Source organism: Camelus dromedarius, chromosome 2, assembly GCF_036321535.1.
Source record: "Camelus dromedarius isolate mCamDro1 chromosome 2, mCamDro1.pat, whole genome shotgun sequence".
Classification (NCBI taxonomy): Eukaryota; Metazoa; Chordata; class Mammalia; order Artiodactyla; family Camelidae; genus Camelus; species Camelus dromedarius.
In genome coordinates this window covers 61,366,576-61,387,795 of record NC_087437.1, presented here as the reverse complement: position 1 = coordinate 61,387,795, position 21,220 = coordinate 61,366,576, and the positions used below count along the sequence as shown (strand labels likewise).

The following is a 21,220-nucleotide window of genomic DNA, read 5'->3' as shown; positions in this document are numbered from 1 at the left end:
CTGAGACCACCCTCCACTGCCCAGGAGGGCTGAAGAGAAGTGGTGAGAGCAGGGGAGAAGGGCCCCGCTGGAGCCAACCACACCTGCCTCCCCAACCGTGATATCAGCCTTGCTGTCTTGAATGTGGACTTGCTACAGCTGAGTGAAGGTATCACACTTTCTGGTTTCCTTCTGAACGTGGAAAAGAAGGGTGGGCAAGGGGTGAGGGATAGGACAGTACACTTAAAAATGAACTACCCCTACCCTGTCCTCAGGCATTCCACAACTGGGCTTGTCAGCCAACTCCCCAGCCCCTAGAGTGACCCTCCCCACACACACCGCTCTCAAGGGTGGGGAAGGAACTCAACCCAGACATTTTCTCTTTCACTTACACAATCCCAGACTCTCCGTTGATGGGAAAAAGCGACTTCTTATCTTGTCCGCCCCCTTGAAATTACTTCTTCAGGTGCATTTAGAATGTTCACTTTCCCAGCCCTCGGTTCCTACCCACGCCCCCTGGTGCCCTGGGGAGCTGGGACCCAGGTGGGAGGAAGAAGCCAGAGGTTTAGGATGAACAAGCCTGCTCCCTACATTGCTACAGGGACTGCAAGATAAAGTTTTCAAGGAAATGAGTTTCAGCTTCTGGCGTCTAGAGATTGCTTTCGTCATGAGACACCAAGTCCAGAATAAACTGCCCAGGATCTGACCTCAGGTCCACGAGATAAGCCTGAGGGAGGAGGTCACCGGCTTGTTCGGGAAAGTAGGGTGTGAGTGGGGCCCATCTCTGAGCCCCTGAAGAAAGTCTGAGTGCTCCGGGGGAAAGGGAAAGGGCTTTGGAACCACCAAGGGCAAGCTGCTTCCGAGCTGAACCTCAGTCTCCCCCTCTGAACAATGGGAATAGTAATAATAATTCCTATGAGCTTAGAGCATAGAAGGTTCTCAGCAAATGTGAGAATCTCCCACAGGGAAGGTGGACGTAGAAAGAGAGCCAAAAAGTTGTTTTAAGTGAGAGTCTAGGATTGTTCTGGGTAGAAAGGCCAGCTCATGGAAGTGAGAGGAATATAGTATGATTCTTGCTAGATGAATAACTCTGGAAGAGAGATGGGGAGGAGGGGTGGGCAGGCCTGACCATAGGGCTTGTGAGGTTACTGTCCCCACCAGTGTCCTGGTAAACTAGGAGATGGTCAGCTGGACTAGATCAAGTGAATGGATGTTAATTATAGGCAGATAAGCTCATTTTATGTAGTGATTATGGGAGTCAATAAATTCGTCAAGAAATATGATTCAGAGGCTGGGAGGGAGGGAGGGGCCTGTTTGTGAGAGTGAGGTTTTGAGAATCAGAAGCAATCGTACTGAATCCATCTACTAAAAAAATATAACACACAAGGGCAGGGAAGAGGCGGGTCCTGGAAGGATATTTTTGAGGGCTTTTTTTTTGTTCTGACACTAGACTGTTTCACGGAGTAGTGAAAGCCTGCAGGCCCAGGATGCACAGATGTGCGTCAGGAGTTCAGATACAGGCTCCAGTATCTTACAGTGATTAACATATATTGTATGGTTGTTAAATTATTGTGATATGCAATATAATAGTATATATTCTTTATTCTTATTGTATTAGCCTAGTTCAAGTGTGAGATTGGCTTTCTGAAAATGCTTTAAAAATTTTCACAACTGTTATTGCCTGGGGAGCCCCTGAATGTCTGATTGCCCTTAACATGTCTGGGCGGCCGAACCCCAAACCCCTGGTCCCTTTGAGACACTTTGGCCACTGCCCTTGGTTAGTTTGCCCCTCTGCCAAGAGCAGGCACATACCTGCAAGGAACCAGCTTTCAGAGGACCCACCCCATCCCCCACCTATGCCATCAGAGTAAAGATCATTGTACTTTGCCTAAAGGATTAAGAACATGAAACTCACGGTTCATGGGGCTCATCCCGGCCGGCCCTGTGGCCACTCCTTTTGGCACTTGTCCTCCTCCAAGGGCAATGAGAGGCCACTGCAGGGATTTAAGCAGGAGTGACATGATCAGACTTTTGGTTCAAAGAGGGTAGAATCAAGTGGCAAAGGAGCAACACAAGAGGCAAAGAGATGAGAGAAGAGGCTTCATGGACTAGCCCAGGCAAGACATGATGGTGTATGGAGAAGTACAGTGTCAGGGAGGTGGAGAAGTGCTTGGTTGGAGGGAGGTTTCGGGGATAGAACCCACAGGCTTGATGGGAGAGGTCATTCTTCTGCTCCACTTTGAGCCATGGGAAGGATGATGGTGCCAGTAACTAAGAAGGGGAACACCAGTGGAGCAGTAAGTTGGAGACATGAAGCGGGGTTTCAGGAGGAGAGGACATGAGTTCCTTTTGGGTAGGGTGACCATTTACCACTGTCCAGACCAGCACAAATTTAAAAATGAAAGGAGGCACCACTGGTGCAGTTGGGACAACGACATGAACTGAGCCTGTAGCTGGCAAATCAGACACACGGTCGTTCTCATTTGGGGACATATTGAAGTGGGAGGTATCGATGAGATACTCTGGTGAAGATATCAAATAGACAGGAGATGTACGTGCCTGAGTTTAGATGAAATTTTTGACCATAGAGTTTTCCACCAGGAAAACAAGGGAGTTGTTTCATTCCAATTGCTTTACGGTGTTTAGGACACGTTTTATGACTGTTGTCACTATTTGATACCATAATTTAAAAAAAAAAAAAAGAAAGAAAGAAAGAACAAACCAACGAGCATGAAACAAAACCCTTATTCTCTGGTTAGAGCCTTGCCTTCCCTCCCCACCAGCCCTCAGCAAGAACGAGAAGCAAAGGTAAAATTTACTCGTGTTTTTCTCCATGTCTGTGAGTCTGCGCTTCTGTATAAATGACCAGTGCATTAAACAAAGCAAAACAATGACTTCTTGCACACTTCTCAGGGCCCAAAGAACAGCCTTTCATCAGATGAGTGCAGAGGGTGAGGAAAGCAAAGAGAAAGTGGGGAGGCCAGGAGGGAAGTGCTGAGCAAATGTAGAGGTTTGATTCAGGCATCCAGGCCAGATCTTGAACTTCTGAACCATGGGAAAGGGCCACTGTGGGTGGAGTCCCTGGGACATAGGAACTCGTTCTGACTGAGGCAGATCAGGAGTCCAGCCCTTGTAGATGCAGCCTAGGTGTGGGGGTGGAGGGATGTAACAAGAATAAATGAGGTGGTGAAACCAGAGCTCCTACAAGGTGTTAGTAGTTTGATGCTGCCAACCTGCGAGGCACTAAGAAATGTGAGATGTACTCATAGCTGACTCACCCAAATTCTCTAGAATGCAGGTGAAATCCTTTGGGTACCTGGCTGGAATCCAGAATGACTTCCCTGAGTGGAGGAAGCCTCAGAAAGGAGGAAAATTGCAGAGAAGAGGCTGAGGAGCATCCCAGGGGCCTGCGTTGCAAGGAGCAGCATCTCCTGTCTCACTGTGCTGGGAGGTGAGGGTTGGGAGGGGGGCTTTGTGCAGAGGGCACTTATGTTTGGGGGTTTCCTTGGGTGGGTATTTCTGTTTTCTGCCTGGGATGGAGGCAGAGGGGAGTGAGAGAGAGAAGGTGGGTGGGGATGAGGATGTGAAAGTCTTCATCTCAGGGAGGAGGGGCTTTTTGCAGGAATAGCCTTGGCCAGGGACTCCCAGCTTCCCTCTGGTGTTTTGAGACCTCAGACCCTTCCTCCCCGGCTTTGCTGCCATCTCCTGCCCTGGCTTGCGATGCTCTGACTGTGGCCTACATCTACTTGCTGGGGAGGAGGCCCTCCTTCATGTTGCCTCCAGGGCTTCCTTCACCCTGCTGCAATCTCTTGTGTTTCCCACTCTGCCTGACTGGTCCTCACAGTGCCTCAGGGTTTGACTGAAGCTTATTCATCAGGTCTTTGCTGAGGCTCTTTCTATCCCCCCAGGCAAACCAACCATAGCTTCCTCACCTGCCCTCCTGCTAGGGGGTTTCCTAGGTGCCCAGGGCCCCAGCCTTGCCTCTCCTCCTGGTCCCTCCTGGACTGGCCTGTGCACCATGACTTTACATTCCATTTACTGAGCTGAAAAGATAGACCTACCTGATGTCCAAAACTGTGAAGGGTCTGCCATACTTTCATGGATTTAGGCAGAAGACAGGAAACTCATGCATCATAGACAAAGGACTTTGTGACTCCAGGTGCAGTGGGGAACCTGACCTTCATGTTCACATTGGCTTCCCTTGTCTCCGAAGTCCCATAGGGCGATGCAGAGGCAGGCCCAAGTGGATTCTGGGACACAATGGATTTGCATCAAAGCCGAGGAACCCTTACTTTAGGGAAACCCCAATCTTTTTAAGGGACTGCAAGAAAACCTTCCCAAACTTTCCCCAGAGGTAGACATCATCGTTATTATATTGGGCTGCAAACACATTTGCCTTTTGTCCCTGAGGGAGACACTATCTCTGTCTTCCAAGGCTGTTCACACTTTATAAACACCCTTGAAAAGATAGTGTAGAACAAAAGGCTGTCAGTACTTCTGCTTCTTTTGTTTTTATGAGGGTGGAGGTAATTGGGTTTAATAATTTATTTATATTTGGAGGAGGTACTGGGGATTGAACCCAGGACCTCGTGCATGCTGAGAATGCACTCCACCACTTGATCTATACCCTCCCCCCAGTACCTCTGCTTCTGGGACTTGCAGAAATGTGAGAGACCAATGGGGATTTATCTCCCAACATCCAAGACTGAGGGATCCCCAAGTCTGACTGGCTCAGCTTGTTGGCTCTTTCTCCTCCCTTGGGTTTACTGGGGAGACTCACTCAAGTGCCCTGTACTCCCTTCCCCCAGGTCTCTGTGCCCAGCACAGTGCCTGACCCCTAATGATTCTCAATATATATTTGTCAAATGGATGAATAAATACCTGGGTCTTTATAGAATTTCTGCTTTACAATGTAAAAAATAGCTTAAATATTAAAGAAACCACAATAGAAATGACAACTAACATTTATCAAGTACTTACCACCTGCTGGCACAGTCAGTTCCACTGTAACCAGAGCTGGCTTCACGGGTATGTCCCTGTGCGGTCAGACAGGGCCTCAGGCTTAGGAGGGCACCGGGCTTGGTTTAAAGCTCTGCTGCCATCATCTCGAAATTCTTAGTTTTTTCATTTTTTTTCACAAGGGGCCTCACGTTTTCATTTCACATTAGGCCCCACAAATTACATGGCTGGTGCTGGCTATAACACTACATACGCTTTCCTAAAATTCACAGTGCTCTGCAGAATCATGGACTGAAAAGTCACAGGGCTTATGGGGAAAATGGGGTTGGGACACAATACTCAGACTTTGTCAGTGACATATAAAAAATATACCTAGTAAAAATGGTAGGAAGGTTTTGCACATTGAATGGTTAAGAAATACCCGACTACTACAATAAGTATGGCACTTGGCCTTGAGAGAGACTTGAGGTTGGCTTCTGAATGCGGGTGTTGGAAAAGATGTTGGCTCCTGGACGTGGCAGCTGTGTGTTATAGTGGAGGGTGGAGGGTATCAATTATCTGATGCCAGATGTGGAAGGATGTGGCTCATAGCACATGTGGTGAACTGAGGAAGCTGGAGATGTCTGCGGAGTGGCCATGTATGCGTTTTTCGTATTCCTCAGTGGCTCGGTTCAGCTGCGTGCAGTTTTCTGCTTTCACTTAGCGTTTCTCATCATTCATAAGCAAATGTAAAATTTGCAGTAGGTTCAGACTGTTCCCTCATATATCAATCGCACTGGAACAAATTAGCATTTCTGAGACAAGCATTATAGCAGACTCTCGTGCGCTGCTCTAACGTTTACAGGAACTGACCCATAAAACCTTCTCAATTCTAACCCCGGGAGGTAGTTACTAGCAGAGATTCCCATGAGAAAGTGATGAGGACCCAGTCTAAGGGAGGGGCACGGGGAACCTCACAGAGTCTGCCCTCCTCTGTACCACACGCTAAACTCTCAAGCTTCCCAGAGAATCTGTAAACAATGAAAATTGCTGCCTTCCAAGGGCCAGCCAGCCTGGTCAGGACTGATTGCCTAAATGGGCCCCTCACCCAGCCACCTACTTATCAATTGACAAAGAATATATAAAAATAAAAACAAAATCACTGCTCCCAGGCAAATTTTCTTCTCTCCCCTCTTTTAAAAATCCTGTTTTGCTTTTGTTCATTAACAACAGCGTATTGGCTGTTGCACCTCATACATGTAAGTAAATTATTTGCATGCAGATAACTACCTCTATGTCTCTGAGTAGCTCAGAGGTTTAGTAACTCGTCCAGGATTTTGCAGCAAACATGGACCAGAGCCAGAATTAGAGTGCAGGTCTGTCTCTCTCCACAGCTTTTCACTCTTGCTACTCAGTGTCTTCCCACAGTGACAGAGTATCCTGGTGGAGAGGTCAAGGTAGGAAAGGCAGGTGGGGTTTGAGGGCTGGTGAGAGGACCCATCGCAGATGACAAATGGCTGTGCCTGGCCCAAGAGGCAGGACTTTGAAGGGCCTTTCTGCCCTGGAATCTTCCTGACAAGCCCATCAGGGGTGGGAGTGAGGGCACTGGGAGGAATGCAGGCCAACCCTCCTCTGTCCCACGTGGGGGGCAGAGTTGGGGTGCCAGGCTTTGTGCCCAGGAAGGAGGCATGTGGCCCTGAGGTAGGTAGAAACTGGGCCTAATCAGGGATCTGAAAGAAGGCCAGAGGGATTGGGGCTGAGGGGGAAGGATGAGTGAAACAAGTCTAGAGAGCTGGGTAGGAGTCAGGTCCTTCAGGTAATCAAACTCTATGGGCATAAGGATCTCCTGGGGGAGCTGTTTCCAAGGCCAGCTCTGGAGCCCACCCTCCACTGAGCCTCAGCCAGAACACCTGCATTTTTATTTATTTCCCCAAGTGAGGCTGAGGAAGGTGGCCAGAAAAGGACTCTCACTTCAAGGAGTACAGATGTAGGTCTTATCAGCCATTTGAAGGATCTAGGACTTATTCTAAGTGGAGTGGAGCTGTTGAGACCAAAACCATGCAGCAGGCTGGCTGGCACAGATCTGAACACAGTTTTGATTCTAAACCAGAGGGACACTATCTCTTCCTAAAAGGAAGATGGAGTCATATGGGTGCACTGAGGGCTGCAGGAAGGACCCTCCAGGTGAGGGAATGGTGTCAGCCAGAATTTGCGTGGCTCAGAGGTGGGTGAGGCAAGGCAGCCACAGAGCCACTGACCTTAGCTGAGTCACAATGCTGGTCTCCTTTCCCCATTACCTTGCGGGGGCCTCACATAGTCCCAACCCAAGTGCTTTTGCATCTGAATCTCATTTTGACCTTACACATAGTGTACTGCTGTGGGGAGGGTCGACCAGAATCATTCTCCTTCTTTCCCCAATGATTACACTGAGGCTCCCCTAAGCGAAGGTGCTATGAAAGTATTTCAGTCTACAATGGAACCTGAGGATATAACTTAAGGGAAACAAAACTTAAAAACTGACAGACTGATTTTTCATAAATGCCTCATTAACAGAAACTGATAATATTGGTATTTTCTTAAATGATAGGGAGTTGTTCAGGGGTGACTTCATATCAACCTTGAGAAATTCTGCTTATGGTTTCCATAGGCATAAAGAAGAAATGGTCTCACAAAATGAACTGACTTGAGCTCTGTTGTATAACTGGACTGGTTGCATCTGCTTGGGGAATTTTCAAAGCTGGTCTCTGTTTTTTATTTCAGGAGACTCTAACTGAATCCTCTCTATACATTCCCTGCCCATAAACACAGGCTACCCCAACCCCTCAGCAGACTTAAATGTAGCTTGCTACAGTTTGCATGTTTTTTTTTTTTTATTGAGTTATAGTCATTTTACAATGTCGTGTCAATTTCTGGTGTACAGCCCAATTTTAGTCATACATGAATATACATATATTCGTTTTCATATTCTTTTTCACCATGAGCTACTACAAGATCTTGAATATAATTCCCTGTGTTATATAGTATATATTTGTTTATCTATTCTATATATACCTGTCAGTATCTACAAATCTCAAACTCCCAGCCTGTCCCTTCCCACCTTCCTCCCCTCTGGCAACCACAAGTTCGTATTCTATGTCTATCAGTCTGTTTCTGTTTTATATTTAAGTTCATTTGTCCTCTTCTTCTTCTTCTTCTTTTTTAGATTCCATATATAAGTGATATCATATGGTATTTTTCTTCCTCTTTCTAGCTTACTTCACTTAGAATGACATTCTCCAGGGACATTCATGTTGCTGCAAATGGCATTATGTTGTCATTTTATGGCTGAATAGTATTCCATTGTATAAATATACCACAACTTCTTTATCCAGTCATCTGTCGATGGACGTTTAGGTTGTTTCCATGTCTTGGCTATTGTAAATAGTGCTGCTAGTTTGCATGTTTTTAATTGCAGTTCTTCTGCTATTCTGGAATAAACTCATCTTTTTGACAATTTTGAGCTTGCCTCATTTTATCTTTTTATTTAGGTTAATATTCCTTGGCATCAGAAATTGGATTCAAAGGAAATGACCTCAAAGGACAATGACTCTTGGAATTGAGCAAGGTGCCTGCACTGAACCCCTTGTGCTCATCACTTCCATGAGTTGTTCATGACTTGCAGTTTGGTGAGTCTCCTCTTGGATTCTGAGCTCCCTCCCTTTGGTTGAGCTCTCCGACTTTATGACTTTATTTGGAATCTGTTTAAAGGATTTGTCCTTTTTGGTGAGTAGTCGTTTGTTTTCTTATTGGGAGCATGCTAGAATTTTGGTATAATTCCTTTGGGATTCTTGAGAGCAAAAATGAATGAATGAATGAGTAAATAAATAAGTAAATAATCAGTGGGTATGGGTCAAACAAATAAACACTACTAAGAGTACTTCCCACCTCCTGATGAGAAACTTTGTTTTCAGAGCAAGACTCCCATGAGAGCATAAACTGGTCATGGATAGGCCAGATTGACATTAGGTTGCCTGCAATTTCCGTGCAACATGGGACACCTGGTTACGGGTCGAACAACTAGGGCAAAAGGCCATCAGTCAGGAAAAAAAAAATAAAGAGAATCCCATGAAAGGCACTCTGTGAAACCAAACACAGCTCTCACCCTGAAACAACCCCCTTCAGACTATTAAGGAATTTTCTTTTGCTTTCAAGAAACCCTCTGAGATATGTGATCCCAGTCATCTGAATGGTCTAAGGGTGGCCTTCCTTGAAACACCCCGGCTGGGTTTACATTAAAAAAAATTATGGTTTTTCCTTATGTGCATTTTTGACTAAATGGACCAACCTTACTAAAGATGACTTAGAACTTCAAGGGCCATTTGAGGAACTTTAGATCTCCCCAAACTTGTTTTTCTATGGACTAAATTAGAAGGCTGAGGCAAGAGAACTAAATAATCTGAATGGAATAGCTATTTTAATTGGTAATGAGAGGCTTCTAAAGGATTCAGAATTCTAAAACTGCCTCTTTACAAAATACTATTTCTAAGTTAACAAAAGCAAATAAACAACTGAAAGGAGATTTTTAAAAAGCATTTGAGGCCTCTTCCTCGGCAGCACCAGCCAAGGTTTCCCATAATCTCACTGCTCCACCTTCTCTACCACCTTTGCCTTCTTCCAACCCCTTCCTTTATCTGAGCTCCTTTCTTCTCTAGTGCTGTAACCTAACCAACTGTACCTGCTAAAATTCTCTTTTGTAAAGTTAGGCCTTCTGAGGATCCTGCTAAATCTTAATTTCTTAAGTCCCATGGACCAAAGCTGAATTTAGAGCTACAGTAAAAGATTTTCCCAAAGTCACTGTGGATCCTCATAGATTTGCTGAAGAATTCAGTATTGCAATTCAACTTTATCAGCCTGACTTCTCTGATCTTTATCCATTAGTCCACATGCTTACTGGAGAAAGTTAAGCCCAGCCTTGGATGAAAACTGCTAGTTGAGAAAGCCCTGAACCATCTTTAGAATTCCAAGTAAGTCAACCACCAGCTCTTTTATATGACCAAGCTGGTACCATAGCCAAAAGGTTGCATCTTGCCATTCCAAGGACTTTCCCTAAAGTGGTAGACTAGAACAAAATTCATGCATGCACCCCAAAGCCTGCCAAATCTATTCATAATTACTACAGCAGGCTTCAAACTATTTTTAAAGAAAATTCTGGACTCCCTGTAGACATTGAATCCACTAGGGTGACCTTTAATTTAATGTTTATAAATTATTTAAACAGAGACCTACTTCTGTTAGTCAAGAGAACCCACATAGAATGGGAAACAATATCTACCCCTGATCTTGTCAATCTAGCTAACCAATTAGCCTATGCCCTAGAAAATGATTCTAAAAGAAGGGCAAATAAAATCTAAATCACTAAGGCCAACTAGTGAAATCTCCCAAGCAAACTCTTCCTACCATACTCTGTCATGATGGTAAACAACCTGGCCATGGAAAAGGGACTGCTACAAACTTAAAAGGTTTAGATGATTACAGCTTCCCAAGGGTCAAGGCTCAAACTCATCTCAATGATGGGGATCCAAGGAAACACAGAGACCGTTTCCCATTCTACAATATGTCCTGGTATAGTGTTATCAGTCATAATTCCAGCTATTACCTTAAAATATTACATATCATAAAAATAACCAAATTTACTTGTTAATTGCATCATCTTGTGTGTATGTGAGCTCTCACCAGATATTTAACAATGGCTGTTTTTAAGTCTTTTGTCACTCACCATCTTCAAAGAGATCCATGGGAAAGACTCTGACAAGTACTCTAAAATGCAGGTTTCTGATGACTTTACAATCATAACACTGAGCTGGGTAAGAATTTCTAAAACTTTTATGAAACACTGATTCATAAAGCTGCTAACCCAAGATCAAGCAAAACAAGAATTAATTACATAAGAATGAATAAACTGATAAAGATGACTATATTTCTGATTATAAAACCCCCTCTTTCATTCCAGGGAAAAGAATCTGAGTAAAGGGACCCAACTATGCCTTATTCTTAGAAGACACTAGGTATTTATTTTTATGTGGAAGAAACGTATGTTCTACACTTCCCCTTAATTGGAAAAGACATTATGGGATCATTGCCCTCACCCCTATTGTTAAAATTAGAAAAACTCTTCCTTCTACTTGATCGGGGGACTTCCTCCTATCATCTTAAAAGGACATGTTGGAACTAGGAAGGTTATCCTTTTGGGTGGATGCCTACGTGTGACCCTATAGTAGATAGAAAAGGTTTGGTGCTTACTTTCCCCAGAGCCTTTTTAGTTTGGATTGGAGTAGCAGACCTTGAAAAAGCAATTCATAATCTTTCCATAATTACATCTGCCACTTTCAGTGCTTCTGTCTGAGCTTCTGAATATGGACAAACCTTGCAGAAGCAGTCCTACAAAACTGCAGACCCTAAATCTCCTCACTACTTAGAAAGGAGAACCTGTGCCCTCCTTGGAGAAGAATGCTATTTTTATGTTGAGAAAACAACACAATAACTAAAAATAATGAAAGACAATATCAGGCTGCCAGAAGGCAGTAGGAAAAACTGGTTGAGAAGTATTTTTCAATCAACAGCTGTCATTGAGATTTGGTCCTTAGTTTAATCTTTTAATTTAAATTTCTGCTGTCTGTTAGTAAACAAATGTCTCCTTCTCAAATGCACATACAAAATAAAATTCTTTTCTCTTTGAAGGCTTTCTGGAATTCAACTGACCATGGAAACTAAACTATATAACTTAGAGGGACACAACTGAGATTCTTCATTTTTCAATCCTTTTGTTATTTAAATGAGGTCAGTGAAATTCCATACCATTTCCCTTTTTTTGTGGGACAAACCACCCGAGGATGGTCTTCCTCAGCTTCATGGGAAAAGACACCTGAGGGTAACCCTCTTCAGCTCCACAGAAAATACAATACAATCTACCTTTAGAGAACTATACCTTAGACAAAAATTAACAAACAAACCTGAATAACATAATTGATCAGCAATGCTTTCTGTGAAAGATCTTGGTCAAAAGAGGAAAATGTGAAAGAATTTTAATCTAAGATGGAACCTGGGGATATAAAATGGAAAATGAAATTTAAGCATTGAGAGACAGATTTTTTTGTAAATACCTCATTTACAGAAAACTGATAATATTGGAATTTTCTTAAATGATGAAGAGTTGCTTCATATCAATCTTGGGAAATTTTGCTTATGGTTTCCAGAGGCATAAAGAAATGATCCAAGTCAGGTTGGTCTCACAAAATGAGCTGAATTGAGCTTTTTTTTATATGACTGTACTGGTTTTGTCTGCTCAGGGAATTTTCAAAGCTGGTCTCCATTTATTATTGTTTTTCATTTTAGCAGACTCTAACTGAATTCTCCTCTCTTTACCTTCCTGCCCATGCATGTCCCGAATTACAATTCCTCTGCTATTCCTGAATAAATTCATCTTTTTGACAATTTTGAGCTTACCTCATTTTACCTTTTTCTTTAGATTTATGTCATTTCCTTGATGGCCTATGTTAAGTCAGTGAGTAGAAAAATGTGACTCCAGGGCCTAGTGAGGGAACAGGACTGGATTTGTCAATGGGCAGCCAGGGTGGTCCTTGCCCGTCCCAGAGGTTATGAGATAGCAGCGAGCTCTGTTGTTACTGATCCCTCACAGGCAGGAGGCTGGGTGAAATGAGCTCTAGATTTTGACCACAGGGGTCTTCTGTGTGGGTACTGCTTTGGTTCAAGGAGGTCATGAAGATACCAAAACCTGGGCAGCCTCACCACTGTGTGACCTTGGGCAGCTTCTCCCACTCTGCACCTTGGTTTCCTATCTGTGAAATGAGGTTGGACTAGTCCATGGCTACAGTTTCTTCCAGCTCTGACACTGTCGGACTCTGAGTCTGCTTGGGTGGATCCTTGATCCTGGAGGGTGCTTGGCCTGGGCAGCAGTGACCCCAGTGCCAAGAGGAACAAGGAAGTAAAAGAATGTTTCAAATTCAGTTTCAATCTGGGCTGTTATGAGAACTGGGTGGAGAATGGGGTGCAAGGTAGGAATGTCACAGGCAGGGAGGAAGCGGCTGTGAACTCAGGTCCCTGGGCCAGGCAGAGGAAATGGATTCCGCTGCATGGTATCCTGGCAGAGGTGAGGACGAAGTAGGGGAGTCCCCAAGGGAGGACTCTTGCTGGTCTCCACAGGCCCACAAGAAGCTCCCTCTTTTCTTACAACCAGGTTGGGTCAGAGGAGCAGGACCAGGGCAGTCACTGATGAAAGGGAAGATAGGGGATGGGAGGCTCTGAGTTCTCAGCTCCCAGAGCTTTCTTGCCATCACCCAGCACCCCAGGCAGCCCCTCACCACCTGCCTGCCCCGTCTCCCCAGGTGAGAGCTCAGACCATGTGCCTCCCCTAGGGATGACCTTCATGCTCTGTCCAGCACTGCAGAGCTTCACCATGGCTGTGCAGACCCACAGCCATCTCTCGGGCTTCCCAGGCTAAGACGGTGTCTCCGTCTCCGTCTGGCTTGTTCTCCTGGGTTTAGCCTCAAACTGCTCTGAAACCCAGCCTGCAGCAGCCTGTTTCCTCTGCCCTCCTGTTTCTCACAACTCTCCTCTCCCCACCGCCCTGCAGGATTGGGCACCTACCAAACCTCCAGTCTGTGTCTAATCAGGCATCTCCCTGACTAATCTCCCCTCTTGTCATCCTTCTCCCTTTTCTCTCTTCTCTCCTCCTTCATGCACCTCAGGCCACTAGCTGGCCTTTTGCCCATGCTAAGGTGGCCAACCCGTGATGATCCCTTTGGCCCTCAGCAAATTTAACATTTATGAAATATCCACATTTCCTAAAGCCCATCATTCTAGAGTTGGGAGGTGCTCCATGGGAGGTGACAAGGAGCCTACCGGCCACTTTGGTGGAGCCCATCCTCTCGGTCCAGTAGCCAAGAGTGAGGTCTTGTCCGAGCCTCAGCCTCTGGGGAAATGACTCCTGCCAACCACATCCACTAGAGGACACTTGACATATAAACCAGAGTGCCAGTAAGTTAACTGAAAATTTAAGATAGAACTCCCAAACTGGCTGAATGCTTGAGGTCTTTTAATTTATTCTCCCCTCTTCTGGTCTGTTTGTCTTCAGCAGGGGCTTTCCCTTTGCAAGGATTAGAACACTTGTGTCTGATAACAGGGTATTTCCTTCACAACTTCTGGGTCTCTGGAAACGTAAATTAAGTAGCTTGGTATGCCTGGAATCAAAATTAAGCAGGAGGGAAGTGTAAGGCTGCATTTCCCAAAGCAGAACACTCTTGCATGAACAATTTTCCCAAACAAATGACTCATAAAGTCAAGTAAGTTTGAAAAAGGCTGCATACTTCACCCCTACCCTGGAAATTCACTATGTATTTTGGCCTAGTCAAAGCTCTGAAATGAACAATTTTACAAGAGATTTTCCAAACTTATTTGACCATGAAACTGTTTTCCCCACACTACCTAACACGCTAGATGGCTAATGCTGGGCTACTGTCAGGTACGGTTTCGGGGAAGTGCCGAGCTGGGCTCCTGTCCCCAGGGCCTCTCCCTTTCCATCAGGCTGCCCCACCTGGCTCAGCTCCGGGGCGCACTTTCTTGTTCTCCTTGTTGATCAGCCTCTGCTGTCAAATTCTTTCTTTATCTGTGTTATTTGCATTGTCAGGGCTCTGACAGCCCTTCTATACCCTGATGATAGCTTGGGAGGCCTTTTTGTGTTTAAGATGACTTCTATACCAGCAACAGAGGATGAAAGTCCTGTTTAGAAGAACCAGGTTGAAGGAATGCAAGAAAAAAAACATAAACTGCAGGTGCACTGAGCTAATAAAAAAGCAGATGTCCATGAGGAATTCAGAAATGCAGGCATGAACCTGGGCTGAGTTTGGGGATGACACCTGGGGAGACAAGAATTGCTCTGACTTACACAGTGAACAGAATCTGGATTGTAGGGGTAATCTTAGAAGAAGGGGTGAGGAGAAGCCTTGGAAAAGGAGAGGAAGCCAGATTTCACAAATAAAAATATAGAGCATTCAGTAAAATTTGAATTTCACATGAATAACAGATAATTTTCAAATATATCTCATATGGTATTTGGGACATACTTATACTAAAGATTATTTGTTGTGCATGTGAAATTCAAATTTAATGGAACATCCTGTGTTTTATCTGGCAACTCTGTGCAGCAAGAAGGGGAGGCCTGGGTGGCAGGGGCAGTGAGGCTGGGGGCAGGCCTGGGGCGAGTGACAAGAAGACTGCCTGCCCCTTTGTGACAGGCAGCTGCTTGCTGTGCAGTGTGGCCAGCGACCTGGAGACCACAGTCAGTGTTCTACCGGAGGGAGGTGCCTCATGGGGGTGGACATGGGGCTAGGATCAAGGAGAGGAAGGCTCTGTCTCACATTTGGCTTGGCACAGGGACAGACAGAAAAGCAGAACTGCCTTGTACAGGGTGGAGCCCAAGAAGCCGCCAGGCAGGAAATTGGAGCAGGGTGTCAAGGGGTAGGGGGGCTGGCACAAGACCGTCTCCTCCATCCCCTGAGCACCAAAGCGTTCTCAGTGTCTGGGAGGAGCATTGAACTTGAGGGAGGTGGGATGGGGCTTGATCCAACCTCATTACTAGACTCCAAGGAAAGGATGACTCCAGTTGACCTTGGGTCACAGATACTTGTATACGTACACGTGTACATGTGTGTGTGTATGATCTTACCTGTTACATGTTAGTTTTATCAGTCTAACTCTCAGAATCCTAGGGATACCTTATTGTTATCCTTAAAAGGGACCTCCAAGACCAGTTATTTCAGTACCCTCATGGTAGACATGAAGAAATTGAGGCCCAGAGAGGTGAAACAGCTTGTCCAGAGTCTCACAGCTGAGCCAGAACTAGAATCCCCTGCGGTAACCACAGCTCCGTCTGTTATTCTAGGTTTTCTCTCCACATTTAAGAGTTAACATTGCTGTGTCTCAGTTTCCTCATCTATAAAATGGGGACAATGATAGTATCTCACAGGATTGTTGCAAGGATTAACTAAAATGCTATGTGATTAGAAGTGTCTATCACGGCTACCTGTTCAATAAGGGCTGGCTGTTTTTAATTGTCATCTGTTTATGCCTGTGTTGTTTCAGTCTTTGAAAAGCTGATGCCACGACAGAATTAGACATGCAAAAGATTAACTGGAGGAAATGCCTTAGAAAGAAAAAGAGGAGTATATTAGTTACCCACTACTGCATAACGAATTACTCCAAAACTTCGTGGAAGTGGAAGTTAAAACAACAGACATTCATTATTTCACAGTTTCTGCAGGTCAGAAATCTGGAGAGACTGAGCTAGGTTTTTGTGGCTCAGGGCCTCTTGGGAGGTTGCAGCTGAGTTGTCAGCGTGGGTGACAGTCAGTTAAAGGCTTCCAAGCTCACTCAGGGGACTGCTGGCTGGAGGCTCCTTGCCGTGTGGGCTACAGCTGCTCAACAACAAGGCTGATGGCTTCCCCCAGAGTGAGTGATCTGAGAGAGAGAGCAACCAGGCAGAAGCTGTAGTGGCTTTTATAACCTAATCTCAGAAGTGACATGTTATCACTCGTGCTCTATTCTACTGGGCACTCAGACTGACATAGTACAGAGGGGGAGGGGACGGCTGAGGACCGGGGTGGAGGGAGGGGCCGGGAGGAGGCACAACTGTGCTCACCACCAAGCCAGTGTCCAAAATGCCTGCAGGTGGGAGGTGCACTTTCTCTGCCTCTCCTCCCTCCTCCTCCTCTCTCTCTCCTTCCCTCTCCTCCCCTCCTCGCCCTTCTTCCTTCCTTTCTCCCTTTTTATTTTTATTTTTTGTTGGGGGAGGTAATTAGGTCTTTTTACTTATTTATTTTTAGAGGAGTTACCAGGGATTGAACCCAGGAACTCATGTATGCTAAGCATGTGCTCTACCACTTAAGCTGTACCCTCCCCTCCCTTCCTTTTTATTTTTTCAGACAAATGCAATACACAAATGTTACAGGAAGTCTTACTTAAAGGGTGGGAAATCACATACAACCCATCTTCTTCACCTTAATACTTTTTTTCACTCCCAATTTTCTCATCTACATACACATTTTAACATAGCTGCAGCCACACCTAAGCACCAGCCTATAGAGGCATGCAGGTGGGGCCAGGCAGCCTCCAAGCAAGAGAAGAGGAGGGGACATGAGAGGCGGTTGGGTTGCAGCTGAGGCTGGGGTAGGGACTGAGGCTGGGATGGGACTGAGGCCGGGGTGGGACTGAGGCTGGGGTGGGACTGAGGCTGGATAGGGACTGAGGCTGGGGTGGGACTGAGGCTGGCAGCAGCACTCACAACAGCGTCTCACTGGGAGGGATCAAACATGGGGGGCATTGCATGTAAAAAAAATTGAGTTGATTCTTCCTGGGTGCCCAGAGTGACAACTAATAATTAAAGAAGGTTTGACAGGATGAGGGAGGGAAGGGGGAAAGATGGCTCTGAGGATGTACCAGAGGAAGAAGGCCACGGAGATGGTACAGCCTGTATAATGGAGCAGAAGAGGCAGAAATGCCACAGCGAAAGACACCGAACAAGAGAAGGATTGGGGTAGGCATCAGAAACAGGCTGGTGGTCAAGGAGCTTCTGTGCCGAAGTTCTCATACCTTGGAGTCACATCACATCCAGGAAGGAGCTACATCTCTCACCCCAATCTCCATCGACTTGCAGGTGGTCGTGGGTCCTCAGGTGGAGGTGAGAGAGATGACTCGGCAGGCTTACTGACCCTGGCCGATTAACGAGGGAAAGAAAGTGCCAGGCTGATGAAAGGCAGGACACTTCTCTTATCCCACAGGTGGCTCCTTAATTCCAATGACATAGTACTGTAGGACGATTTATGATTTACAATTGCTGCATTAGTCCCAAGGACATACCCCAGTATCTCTTTCCTTGTTCTCTTTCTCCCCCTGAAGTTTCAGGTTTAGGGCTGAGCTCCATGGGAGGAAAGAGCCAATAGGGGAAGACGACTGGCCCCACTGGCCCGGAGGGAAGATCACGATGGCAGAGTCTTCTGATCATTCTCCTGCAGCCTGATGTGGGCAGGGGGCTGTCTCCACCAGCTACCAGGCTGACGCTCCCTGCTCCAGTGTTTTCCTCTCTGAGAAATAAAAGCAGTTCTTTTTTTTTTCACTTTGTCCCTCTGCCTCTACTGAGAATTCTTTCTCCATTGATGGACAAGGACCCACACATTTGGGGTGCTTTCCAGTTTGGGGGTCTCTATCCCTAACAGAGTCACTGAGGAGTCACTCCTCTGCTTTGCTGCGGCAGGAGGACTAAGGAAGATGCTCGCCTCAGCCGGGGGCCTTCAGCTCCCATCCGCCCACAGTGAATGGCTGGAAAGGAGAAGGGGCCGCCCCCACTAAAGGGAAGCTGAGGGTTTACACTGGAAAAGGGGAGAGTCAGGCCATTGCTGGGAAGGGGAGATTGGAGGTGAGGAGGACCTTCTAGGGGCCTGGGGGTTGTGGGGCAGAGCAGAGGTGCCTCCCACAGGGGCCCCAGGGAGGCGCGTGGGGTGGGGCCTCCCTCAGTTGGGGGGGCCTGCTCTGTACCCGCGCTGTGCTCCGTGCCCTGTGCCCTCGGAGATCCGCTGAGCCCTGCTGAGCCCTCCCTCACAATAATCCTCTGGAAGGGGACTGCTTCCTGTCCCAGCCAAGAGGAGACTGAGGCTCAGGGAAGTCTAAATCGCTGCTTCCCACGGTGTGGTCCGCAGACCTGTTCTGGTCACTGTGAGGTTAGTACAGGAATTGAGAGCAGGTAACTGGAAACCTTTACAGCACTTTGACAGAGAAGTTGTCTTCTCTTGTATAATAAAACAGCTTGAAAAGAATTGTGAAAAAGTCTTATGAAGAAAAATTTAAACTGTTAATGAAAGAGTTTTAAAAGTCCTGAATAAACAGGCAGACATGGTGTGTTCCCAGATGGAAAGCACTGATAGTATAAACATATTCATTCTTCCCACATTCATCTCTGCAGTTAGGATAAAAATGCTACTGTTATTATTTGGAACTTGAAAATGTGATTCTGGAGCTCATATGGAAAAATAAATTTTGAGTAAATTGCCAGACATCAAAATGTAAAACTATAGCAACTTAAAAAAAAGTATAGTCTTGGTCCAAGAATTGGTAAACAGATCAATGTAAGGGAATAATATTAGAGAAAAATTACGGAAATTAAATGAAGATTTTTGACAATGTTGAAACTCTGGTACTAAATGAAATAATATCCCTCTGTAGTTAATACACGCGTCTCTAGGGATGTTAATTCCACTTCATACTGCGCTGGGGAAGTCTATATTCAGGGGACCCATCAAGAAACACTCATCGAAAACAAAATTTTGAAGAAAAATTCCACAAGGAAGAAAAAAAGAGTTGTTTGCTTTGCAAGAGTGTGATTTGAAAACCAAAATACTCTTACGGAGTTTGATAAATCCCACAAATGTTTGGCTGAAATGGGAAGGGTTTGCAGACTACGGCCCACAGACCAAATCCAGCAGCAGCCTAGTTTTTTAAATAAAGTTTTATTGGAACACAGCCACACCCACTCATTTTTATACTGTCTATGGCTGCTTTCATGCCCTGATGGCAGAGTTGAGTAGTTGTGACAGAGACTGCATGGCCCTTTAAAGAAAAAGTTTGCCAACCTCTGCTTTATGTAATTAAACTAGAATACATTAAAAGTTAGATGGAGTGTTATAATTATGCTATAATTTATTTTTAATCAGAAAAATACTCTGGGCAATCATTGTGTATTTATAATCATAAAAATGTTGCAAATTATACCCTACAATTTAATAAATATGAAATAAACATATTATCATATAAAATGTTGGGATTAATGCTTTATATGTCTTTGGGTTTTTGTTTTCCTTTTTCTAGTAATTCTCTTTTTTTCTGTTTTTTTCTTCCAGCTTTATTGAGTTGTAACTGACATGCAGTGCTGTATAAGTTTAAGGTGTACAGAATGACAGCATGATGACTTGACTTACATCATAAATGATTGCCACAATAAATTCAATGAACAGTCACCATCTCACATAGATACAAAAGGAAAAGAAAAAAAAATATTTTTTCCTTGTAATAAGAACTCTAGGGTTTTCTCTCTTAACAACTTTTGTTTATGGTATATAGCAGTGTCAGTTATCTTTGTCATGTTGTATATTACATTCCTTGTACTTACTTATTTTATAACTGGAAGTTTGTCCCTTTTGACTACCTTCATCTAATTCCCCTCCCTCTGCCTCCTGCCTCCAGTAGCAACAAATCTGATCTCTTTTTCCATGAGTTTGTTTGTTTTGCTCTTGACGTATAATTGACCTACAACACTGTGTTGGTCCCTGGCATAAAACATAATGATTCAATGTTTCTGTACACTTCGAAATGATCACCATAGTAAGTCTAGCTGTCATCTGTCACCATACAAAGATGTTATGTAATTATTGACTGTATTCCCCACATCATACATTTCATACCTGTGACATTTCTTTTCTGATCGGAAATTTGTGCCTCTTAATCTCCCTCACCTATTTCTCTCATGCCCCCACACCCCTTCCCTCTGGCAACCACCTGTTTGTTCTCTGTATAAATGACTCTGTTTCTGTTTAGTTATGCTTGTTCATTTTGTTTTTTAGATTCCACATATAAGTGAAATCATATAGTATATGTCTTTGTCTGATTTATTTCACTTAGTATGATACCTTCTAGGTTTGTCCATGTTGTTGCAAATGACAAGATTTTATCCTTTTTTATGGACAAGTAATATTCCATTGTGTATGTGTCTGTGTGTGTATCACATCTTCTTTACCCATTCATCTAGTGATGGGCACTTCCTTACTTTCTGCATTTCTACAAGATGCTCCAGTTCATCTTCTATCTTTCTTGCCTGAGTCCTAGAATTAGTCATTTCTCCAAGGAGCCCAGTCTCCTTTTTACTGGAGAATAGCATTAGAAACTAAGATCTTGACACTAGTTGTGCCCACTGCTACCACAGTGTCTCTCAGCTGACAGAGCAAGGAAATACATGTATATACTAACCCACATACATACACATATTTATATTTTGTATATACCCATCTGTATCTATGTTAAGCTAAACATGAGTTTGTGCTGATATCTGAAACTCCAATCTGTTTCCACACGGATAAATCTAGCCTTCTCCCCTTGCTTACCTGTAACTTCCCACTCCACTAGGGAGGTACCTCGTTGCCACCATCACCAATTACTTAATGTCTCAATTCCAGTATACATCAGAATTGTTAATATGTACCCCCTT

The 21,220-nt window shown here is 44.8% G+C and overlaps 1 long non-coding RNA gene across 6 annotated transcripts in view; it reads left to right on the top strand.

Annotated features, from left to right (window-relative positions):
* The window catches only part of LOC116153615 (uncharacterized), a 32,270-nt gene extending 14,188 nt beyond the window's left edge, over window positions 1–18,082 (top strand). For 2 of the 6 annotated variants that reach the window (XR_010384052.1, XR_010384044.1), the window contains exons 2-6: window positions 3,271–3,430; window positions 8,445–8,679; window positions 10,907–10,961; window positions 11,635–11,733; window positions 16,054–18,082. This is a non-coding gene — a long non-coding RNA (uncharacterized LOC116153615). The remainder of the gene's footprint in view (window positions 1–3,270; window positions 3,431–8,444; window positions 8,680–10,906; window positions 10,962–11,634; window positions 11,734–16,053) is intronic. The other 4 variants (XR_010384048.1, XR_010384053.1, XR_010384050.1 and 1 more) reach the window with 4 other exon arrangements.
* The last annotated feature ends 3,138 nt before the right edge of the window (window positions 18,083–21,220 follow it).